Genomic DNA, 9,862 nt, shown 5'->3' with positions numbered 1-9,862 from the left:
TTCTTGGTAGAGGAATTATATAAGAATTGAGTATAGCTAGGCTTCCCTAAAAAATTGTTTTGTTGTAACTTTGACCGGAAAATTGATAAAACATCTTTGAACGTTCAGTGCATCTGTTGGTAAGCAGCACGTGAGGGTTAAATAAAGTCGCCAATAAGCGAAGAAGCAGGATCCAATTTTGCACAAGTTCGTCCAGATTCCCGATCCGAAATTCAGCCTCGAACTTCGCCAATCTGTTTTCCTCCGCCGTATTGAATTGTACAGAGCGCGCTCATGCATCGAATCAGTCGGGTAAATAGGGCAAGTTATGTCTTTCGTTTCGATAGGAAAACGTGGAGACGGAAAAATTGAAAAGAAAATATATCTACTCTATGCAACTGCGAGCTTTTGTCACAGGAAATATGTATATAATTTTAACGTAGATCGATCGTTTGTAGACTTTACGAACATTTTAAGGGAAAAATAAGGGAAACAAACGAACATTTTTCCAGGAGCGTACGAAGCGAGAAGTTTCATGTTTGTATGTGTTTGTATAAAAAAGGAAAGGAACGTACGGGTTCCATTTGAAACGAAGGTGCAATTGCACTTCGCTGGTGCATCGTTGCACTTGCGAACAAAGTGACGGCACGAGATAAAAATAGACTTTACCGCAACATTCAACCTCCTCTTTTCGCTTTTCTTACCTGCGGAACTGTAGGGCACACGTTAACTCGCGAAAACATTCCATTAGCAGACCACATGATATTGCATTGTGTCTTTGCGGGATGGACGCCAAAGAAAATTGGATATAGGAAATAGTTTAGTCTAAATAAATTAAAGAATTATCCCGGTTTTATGGAAAACGTCACAAAATGTTACTGTACTAACTAATGCATGTAGACAATTTTTATTAGATTCCTCTTCGTTAGAATTGATATATAAAATTTTTTATTCCTCTTCGCTGGAACGAAGTATAAAATTTTTATTTTGTTTCTCTTCGTTAGAGTTGAAATAGGAAATTTTTGTAAATTCCTCTTCGTTATAGAATCGAAGTAGAAAATTCTCATTTTGTTCCTCTTCGAAATAGAATATTGTTACTTGATCCCCCTACGTTAAAATTGAAATAGATACTTTTTATTCGGTTCTTATTCGTTACAAATAACATAGAAAATTTTTATTCAATATAAAAATCTAAAAACTATAAATACCTTCCAAACATTCATGTCGTTCAGAAGTTGCACAAAAGGTAGTAAAATGAATTTCTTATGCGCATGGTTTAAGGGTAGCGCCAGGGGTGCAAGCACCCACTTTATAGCCACCCCGTATAATCCTCCCTTCCGTCGGATGGAATCGAGCCACGATACAATTCGGTAGGGCACGGCGGAGAAACGCGAGTGCATTATTACCCCACTTTTTCAGCGAGCTTCCGCCAGCGAAATCGGCATTTTTCACCGGATGGCCCTTCAAACCACCCTTCGCGCCGTTATCGACGGGGTTGAGTGGTAAATCTCGCACGTAGCCACTCTCGAAAATCCTTCTAATTATTGTAACCGGTCCCCGTGAACTTGCCGACGTATTTAGAAGGCACTCACTTCGTAATTATAAATTATACGCTTACACATCCGACCCGCAACCCCCTTCCTACCCTTTCAAGGGGGTTGAAAGCTGGTCCCTGTAAACGTCGCGCTGCAAGGGTAATAAACTGGAAATACGGCCGAGCGACGATCTTTCGACGACGAGCTATATATTTTACGGATTTTCTTTAACGAAACGAAATTCCCCGCTGTATTTACGTTCGGCTGTCGTAATAAACATCTTGGAATTCTCAACCTCGCTAATTTTAAGCTGCTCGCCTATTATTCGATTTTTTAAACGAAATACGATTTTTTAAAATCCATTCTATCATTTCTTAAATCCGATGCACTGTGTTATTTTTCATATTTTTCAAAACATTTCACAAACATTCCTCTGCATAAAAATTCTAGTGGTCTAAATATTATTTCAAACCGGGTAGCATTGTTTGAAAATCGAAAGTTGTTTATGTTCATCCTGATAACTAGAATTATATTTTATTTTGCAGAAAATACACGGGGTGAACTTCACTTTACCGGACTCAAAATTAGTACCTTTCCCCTAATGTAACGAATGTATTTGGTATGTAATCCAGTAGATTTTTACCCGGCGCGGATGCAGATCGAAGTTTCGATCCTCTAGGATCAATAGTTGAGGAGTTATGGTCGCTTAAAGTTGAGCATTTTTGACAGTTAGGTTACCTGTCAAGAAACTGGAAGTATGCTCAACTTTAAGCGACCATAGCTCATGAACTATTGATCCTACAGGATCGAAACTTCGATCTGCATCCACGTCGGGTACAAATCTACTGGATTACATACCAATACATCATAGTTCGCAGGAGAAAGGCCCAAATTTTGAGTCCGGTAAAGTAAAGAGCAGCCAATACGCGCGTATTATACAATACTCACAGAAAATCGCGGTTGAAAGCGTCGAATTCGCATAAACGTCCGTAGATTATGATAGTCCAACAGGCTCGAAAATTCCGATTCGAGTCGATAGATGACCATCGGAGTGACGGGGATGGAACGAGACCGGAGAGCCGGTCGTCATCGTTGTCGGTGGCGCCCGTGTTAATTTGCTTTAATGATCGCTGGCCGAAATAGAAAGGGCGCGGGCGTATAATTGCTGAAGGTCCCCTCGTTGCCGCGTTCCAGTTACATTTTCTCTCTCTCTCTCTCTCCCTCTCCCTCTTTCGTTCTATCCCTCTCTCTCTCCCCGCAGTTCCGGCTGGCAGAAATTCTAAAGACACTTATTTCGTGAGCTTTGCCCGCTCCTTCGTGTAACAATGACTGCACTTTGCGCGCGCGGCAACTTGACCCACTTGCCGCCTCTTTTCTTCCTATTTATTTTTTAACTTGCGCGGGGACATGCGCCGCGATTGACACACGCGCGCCGCTCCCGCTCGGCCCCGCTCCTCTCCGTTCCGCTTTGCTCTACGAACACACATATTCCAGCGGCGTTTTTGTTCGAACGGCGCGGGAGACACTAACGACGAACGAATTTCTGCCGTGATCAGTTTTTCCCCTGACCAACTGGAATTGGGTAGTACGACTGCTGACTCGACAGTCGTAACTCAATAGCGGCTCGAACCCATCACTCATGCCGACCGTCGAACCAACGAATTTCGATTGTTACTCCCCTACGCGATCATCCCTACCTGGACTAGCTACTACGCAGATTTTCCGGCATACAGGGTGATTTGTTTGAAGAGTTTGGGTCTATTTTACTTGTTCGACTGTGTACTAGCCTGTATATTTTGTCTGGTCATTTGTAGTCTAATACTACTTGTCTGACCACATACTTGTTCTAAAATTTTCTGGTAAATACTGTAGATATTCGAACTTTAATTTCGATCATTTCGAAGCACATCAGACGATATAATGGGTTATATAAATCACCAACGAAATTCGTATAAACAGAAATTCCCTCTCATTGCTGTAATTAGTTCAATAACTATACCCTTGGTACAAGCATGTATCATTGATACCCATGGACGCAACAGATTACAAACCTGATATTAAACAGTCATTATCCCCTTCCTGTTGCAATCAACATAATTCGCAATGAACAACCCTAATATCAATAATAGGAACAATTACGTAAGCAATCACAATCGTGATCAAATCTTCAATCAAATCCTGACTACTATTCTCAACAATTCTAGTGAGGTATAAGAACTTGTTGCACTTTGTAGGTCATCGACTGCAGATTTTTATACAACATGAAAATTTTCTGTCTCATTTAGAACAAATAATAGTAATTTTATTAAATTCGAAATAATATAACAGTGTTCTTACATTCTTCGAGAATTGCAGTTTTGTGTTTCGCACGTTCATTTTGATCATAAACGCATCAAAAGAGCGGTCTAGTAAAACATCTTTACAATCTCGAGAATTGTGTAATAGAGAATCTGAGATCCGTCATTCTGACGGGTTTGGTTGTTCTAGTGTAAATAAATCAGCTTGACGGAGGTTGCCGCTGAAATAATCCACTGAAAAATCTTCGGTTTAATTCCCGTGTGCACAGAACAAAGAAACCCAGGACAGTGTAAACCTCCGACCAATAAAACACTGCCTCGAACGGAACACCGTGAAAATACGAAAGTAGCCGTCATTTCTCACCCCTAATTCCCTCGTCGTCGCGATTTTTCCAAGGTATCAGTACGCCAAAAAACTTCCGCCAAGAAAACCGGCTCCAACCACCGTTCCGCGTAACACGTCGCCCGTTTAATATTCATAAAAACATTTCCTCGCATAATGCGAAAAACTGCGCAAAGAAAGATTTGCTGAAGAAGATTTTCCGAGAAAGATAAATCTGCGTTATTAATGCGTGTTTTACAAGTTCATCGCAAATATCTACAAGAAACAGAATTCCACTCGAAACACGTTGGTTGTTCGTACCCATCGCTACGTATTTATTGCGATCCGAAGATACTATAAATCCCAGTAATCATTAATAAAACCTTCATTTTACGCGCAATAAACCATTCTTCGCGATGTAAACGCATAAAATCCGGAGCTTTTGTTGGTAATTTATGGCGGCGATTGTAAAAATGGTATTCACGGTACGAAAAAATTGATCAGAAATAAATTCTTTGCCGCGCGATAAATTCTTTGGAAATGCGAGAATTAATGAATCGCGAATATATGGTGCGTTCTTTCGATGCTGCTGCCGTTTCGGAAATCTATTATGTCGAAGTGGAGCACAGAATCGTATTTAAATCAGAGACAGTCAGCCTTATTCCAGAAACATTGAAAATAAATCATCTTATACGAAGAAAATAAGAAAGACGAGCTCAGTAACACAAAAATTAAAATCTATTCGGTGACTTGTTTTCCCATCAACGAAACAAAATTATTTCTCTTATTCTAAATTATACAGTGACGTATGGAAAAATTTTAATGCACACTTTTCTCTTATTTTGGTGGGTGGATTTTTATACAAATTTATATTATTAATAAAATATTATACAGTAACAAAAAAAAATTTTTTATTTTATTCTATATTTATATTTCTCTTACCTTACTTGAACCTTACATAAATCAAATTATTCTTTAATAAAACCAAAATTGATTAAATTTATTTTTCTTTAAAAAAAAAATCTGTTCTGTTCAAAAAATTGTATTATTCAATGATTAATGTATCAATCGTGGTTACTGAAATTTTGCCACAAAAATAGATCATCTACACGATCCCTGTGCTATAGATCTGCAACCTAATTATTGCTTTCGGGGCATTCTCTCTCGACGTGGCAGGAAACAGTGTAAAATACAGTTGGAAATTAATCTGTTACACGGCGAGGCTATAAAGCATTCGATCGTGCATATCACAGGGACGAATGCTCGGACTTGAACCGCAACTATCTGCTTAAGTTTCGACATAAATACGTCGTGGCGGCGCGATGCAAACAGGAACCACGTGTCTCGTTTCGTTACGGCAGCGCGGGGCCGGAAATTAAATGCAGATACCTACCCCGATGCTCATTTCCAGCTTTCGTAGTTAACTGCCAGTTTATCAGGACACTGCTCCGCCGAGTGCCGTCGATTAAGAACGCAGATACAATTATCTCTTATTCTAGCACGTCCACCGAAAATATCACAAAGCCTACAGAATGTATCTAACAAAACAAAAGCAACAAACTGCAACAAAATTGTCGACATTTGAACTACGAGCATTTCGTTAAAAAAAAAATAGTACAGCAATGTACCTGGACTCATTTTGAAGCTTGAAGTCTCTACTTTCGCAATCTATTGTTCACTTTCATCTAAGGTATCTTTTCGTGATCCACTGACTGGGAAAATAAAGACACTCTTTTCTGGTCCAAATTGTTGCGGATTGAAACGTCTGTGAAAACATTGAAAAATTTTTCTCGTGGCTGAAACCAAAGTAGAATTAAAGATTGAGGCTTCCCCTTTACAACGAGTACTTGAAACTTGATTTACGATTTTTTGTAGTTGACTTATTGAGCTTTGAATGAACGGTGTACTTCCATCCTTGCCTAATAACAAACTTATTCCCCATTTTTTTATGCATAAAATAATGAAAAAAAATCGTACAACAATTTTTAAGAACTTGTTGCAAAGAGGAGACTTCAACCTTCAAATCTGTGATAGTTTCAGAATGGGGAAAAATTTTTGTAAGTTTTTGGAGACGTTTGAATTTGCAGCATTTTCCAGAAAACATGTCCTCAGTTTTTCACCTACTACATCGTGCAGAAATATCCCGGAAAAAAATTAAAATTTATGATTGCACTATTATTCTTCACGAAATTATTACAGATCAAATTTTGAACCCACTGCACAATTTCGTCCACAAAGTGACGATCAATAATCCACCGCAGTAACGCGTTAAAACATGAAAAGCTCCACTAATGCGTGCGATAGTCGTTAATTTAGCGTGACTCGCCTAAGAAGCATAATCGCTTAATACTCGTACGCGTGCCTAATCAGAACATCGTCGAAAGCTGCGTGTTACACGATCAATATTTATCGCTTGTTTAATTTGGCCAGGAAATTGAAAAGAAGTTCGCAGGAAAGCTTCGAAATTAAATGGCGCGAACGTAATTGACGGAAATGAAGACAAAAGCCTATTTGAATCCCGTCTGTTCCGCGATTCCGAAACACAACGTTGTTCTGCTTGCTTCCTTTATTTTCCGCACGCTCCCTTTCCCGCTCGCGCAAAAGAAACTTCGATCCTTCTCTTGTTCCGTTTATTTATTGTACCCGAGAATATCGCGCGAACGGTTTTCTTGCGGTCGATGGAACACCATGAAATATTGCCGGGCCACGATCCGCTGCTTCTACTGGCAATTCATGCTCCCCGGTCCCCGATTAATCCGCGATTTAATATTTTAAAATCGAGGCGACGATTTACGGCTTCTCATTAACTGGCTTGCTCCCGATGATCACTCGACTGTGGATTTTCCGCGATCGAGTGGATCCAAGAAGTGTTTGTCCAAAGAACTGTGAGAAATTCGTAAAAAATGATCGTCCAACAATAAAGGGCTTGTTTTCAAGCTACAAACATCTAGTTTCATAATCCCTCGTTCATTTTATTCTGAGATCTTTTTCCATGCTGTACCGGGCGAGAAACTGAAGGCGCGTTTTTTCCTCGAAAATACACATTCACACGCCTGTGAAAAATTTGAAAAATTTTGTCCGTGACTGAAACCACCACCGATTTAAAGACTGAAGCTTCCTCTTTTGCAACGAGTGCTTGAAAATTGATGTACGATTTTTCTACGTCGTTTTGTCGAGCTTTGAATGAGAGGTGTAATAGCAACTTCACAGTAAGTATACTTGTTCCTCATTTTTGTCCTATAAAACAGTGCAAAAATTTTTGAAAGGTTTTGGAGACCTTTGAAATACGAGGCTGCAATAAAAATATGTTCGAGGAGAATGAACGCTGCTTCGCCGAAATAGAGGCTTCAAGCTTTGAAACGAGCCCAGGCTTATGGTCGCGGCATTTGTTTTCACGGAATAATCGCAATTTAAATATCGAGGATTTTTCAAGAAATTTACTGTTCGAAAAAGCTGGGAATAACGTGTTTCCGTGGAAATAAAATTTACGCAACCGGCCGTTTTTGATATCGAATGTCGAATTTATCGCTCGAAAATTACGCGCGTTGTAAATTTCGCGCGAGCACGCGCCACGTTTGCTATTCCCTTTTCGCAGGTGGAAATTCGTGGCCGATGTATCGGCGACGATAATCATCGGGAACGCGTACGTTCTATTTCAGCGGATCTCGCCTAATTACATCAGGCTATTATAAATAAACTAACCGCCGTCGCTCCCACCGGAATTATTCGGTTTTAATTACGTGGTGGGGGGGTGGAAGCGTAAAGACGACGGTAGAGGATCGATTAGAGAGGGCTAATTGAGGAGGATCTCCGGTGTACCGGCTAAAACGTAACGCTGAAGTTAGGCCCGTAACATAATCACTCGTCTTTGACTGCCACAGGCTACGCGTATAATTATCTAATGCAATTTCTGGCAGCGTCATCTCCTATTCAAAGCACGAATTTCGACGTGAATCCGCGCGCTACCGATAGCCTCTGGCCGCCACTCAGGATCGCAAAGCTACCACCAGATCAAGATCACTATCGTGAAAGGACAACAAAGCTTCTATGAAATTGCCCGTGTGGTTGCTTTGTAACCGCGAAAGATCTAGTGCATTGACTGAAACGCAGCTCGAGGCTACCATATGCAAACATTCGGTAATTTTCCTTGATCAGTATGCTTTTGGATAAATGGAATTCTTAATAGCTTGTCTGTGCACGAAATATGAAACGTACCAGGGTCGGCCACGTTTTATTTATAAAATAATGTATCATTTTTATTTTATGGATATCATTCAATATCTACTTAATTCAAATTAATTATTTTTTAATCATTTTTATTACAAGCACTTGGCTAACTAATTTACAGAGATGTAGAACAGTAACTTTATCTAAAGGTGAAGTATGTTTCTCGATCGTAATTGATTGGATAAGAGTTGATGATTTCGGCGAAAGGTTCGATCAGTTGTAACACTACAGCAATTGTGCAATTATTTAACCATGTATCTGGACGTTTCGATCCTAATGTGGATCATTTTCATTAAGAAACATTTATTGCGTCTGAAAATTTTCGTAAGAAAAAATTAAATTTTGTAAGATAATTTTATACCACAGTAGTGTAAATCACAGGATCAAATAAATTTGAAGCACTTACTTGCTGCGAAAAAGAGAGTGTGAAAAACATTAAGAATAAATTGTAATTTGTATAGAGACCTTTTTGTATAGTAATTTGTATAGTAACTTTATCTGACAGTTATGTACAATGTGAGATATACTGTGGCCGACAAAAAACTTCAGGTCGCGCGTTTGGTACAATTATAAAAAATTTATTCTTTTTTTAAAGGGCGTACGAACACTTTTGTGGGCCACTGTACAATAGAGGAATCTGTATTTTAGACACAATTGACGATACCGACCAGATGGAATTGAACATTATTTGGGAAAGTTCAGATAAAGATCAAATAGACTGCGGATTTTATGCATTTATGACAAAAATGGTCACGGACAATTTAAAGCAGTGGACATGTTAAAAATATTTAAGGATATCAATGTATTAGTTTCAGCTTAATAGGATAATTAAAAGAAGAATACAATTTTTATTTGGCTCCTGAGTCCTGCAATCAATGCAAACATTTTTTACGTTGAGATCCGCCGGCTAAGAATGAATAATCGAAAAGAAAATTATTTGTCCAAATAAAATAGTACGTGGTTATTCCAAATAAGCTTGAACCAAATGAAATGATATCTCAACTATAATTTTTCGTCTGGATAAAGCCCAAGTCTGTTTATCACACGAAAACGGATCGGGTGTATTTATTCCTCCCAGTTGTCGCAGATGCAAAGAATTTTTATTCCGCATGAAAATCTGTGGTTATTGTTAACCGGAAAGCGATCTGATTCGCCTGGCTTGCGGTCAATTATTCTGCTTGTTTGGTCCTATCCATTTCGTTCCCCAGCAGTCCACAGTCTTAAATTTCGTGTAGCGTGTCGCTGGCAGGTTGAAAGCTCCGTGATCCCGGGCCGTTGAAGGGAAAATAACCGGGACCGATGGGGTAAGAGAGAGAAAGAGAGAAAGAGAGAGAGAGAGAGCGAAATATGGGGGAGGGATAGAGCACGTTTTTCACCATGCAGAAGAGGGAATTTCGCCGGCGAAATTCTCGTCGACCAACCGCCAATTTCCTTCCGCTTTCTGCGCCCTGTTCTGCACGGCCCACATTTCCTCGTAGCCCGGGTGTGCACACATCGCGCGC

The 9,862-nt window shown here is 39.6% G+C and overlaps 1 protein-coding gene across 5 annotated transcripts in view; it reads left to right on the top strand.

The window, feature by feature from the left end:
- Positions 1 to 9,862, top strand: part of Rho-5 (rhomboid-5) — a 330,384-nt gene that overhangs the window by 278,957 nt on the left and 41,565 nt on the right. The gene's annotated exons all lie outside the window — the stretch shown is intronic.

Source organism: Lasioglossum baleicum, chromosome 13, assembly GCF_051020765.1.
Source record: "Lasioglossum baleicum chromosome 13, iyLasBale1, whole genome shotgun sequence".
NCBI classification, from domain to species: Eukaryota; Metazoa; Arthropoda; class Insecta; order Hymenoptera; family Halictidae; genus Lasioglossum; species Lasioglossum baleicum.
The sequence above is the reverse complement of the archived record's forward strand: the minus strand, read 5'-3'. Positions and strand labels throughout refer to the sequence as shown.